Genomic DNA, 737 nt, shown 5'->3' with positions numbered 1-737 from the left:
ATAATGTTGGTGAGGACAAGTAGGTGTTCATCCGCAAGACGTGTTCTTCCAGAGCGGAAATGGATGAAACGATTGGGTCATAGTGAGGAAGGAAACTGTTTCTGTTTATATTTTTCTTCTTTCTTCCCCGGACATATAGTATTTACATCTGACTCTAATCTTCTTACCTGAAGGCACCCTGAACGTTGGTCTGGCCCTCCAGACCTGGGGAGCCCTCCTCGCTCTGGACGATGCCGTTCTCGGTCTCAATCTTGAAGGAGTAAGCGCCGCCCTCGGGAGCGACGCGCTCGTCGAGGAGGATCTCGATTGGCCGAGGCTCCTGAGGGGCGGCGGCGGCGAGGACCAGAGCGGCGGCTAAGATAATCTATTATGAAGAAACATTGTCGTTAACATAAAATTTTGATGAAAGGAAAATGTCAGATAAGGATAGATACCCAGTAATAGACTAAGGGTATCTACAAATTGCATTATTAGTCGTGAACAATCCTATAATCTCCTATTTTCCTGAATTATTTTAGATGAATTCAGAACGTTTAAAATGTGACATTTCATTAAAAGGAGACAACCCCCAAAATTTTGAAAATTTCAATTGATTTTTTCGATGCATTACATTTTTAACATCTGAACTGCAAGTTCATATGTTCGATATAGATTTTAAAGGTTGAAGATCTTGCCCTAAACCCGAGACAAGTTAGACTATCAGAACACTAAGGACTTCAATATACTGGGGACCCCCC

Source organism: Penaeus monodon, chromosome 32, assembly GCF_015228065.2.
Source record: "Penaeus monodon isolate SGIC_2016 chromosome 32, NSTDA_Pmon_1, whole genome shotgun sequence".
Classification (NCBI taxonomy): Eukaryota; Metazoa; Arthropoda; class Malacostraca; order Decapoda; family Penaeidae; genus Penaeus; species Penaeus monodon.
Note: the sequence above shows the minus strand (reverse complement) of the source record.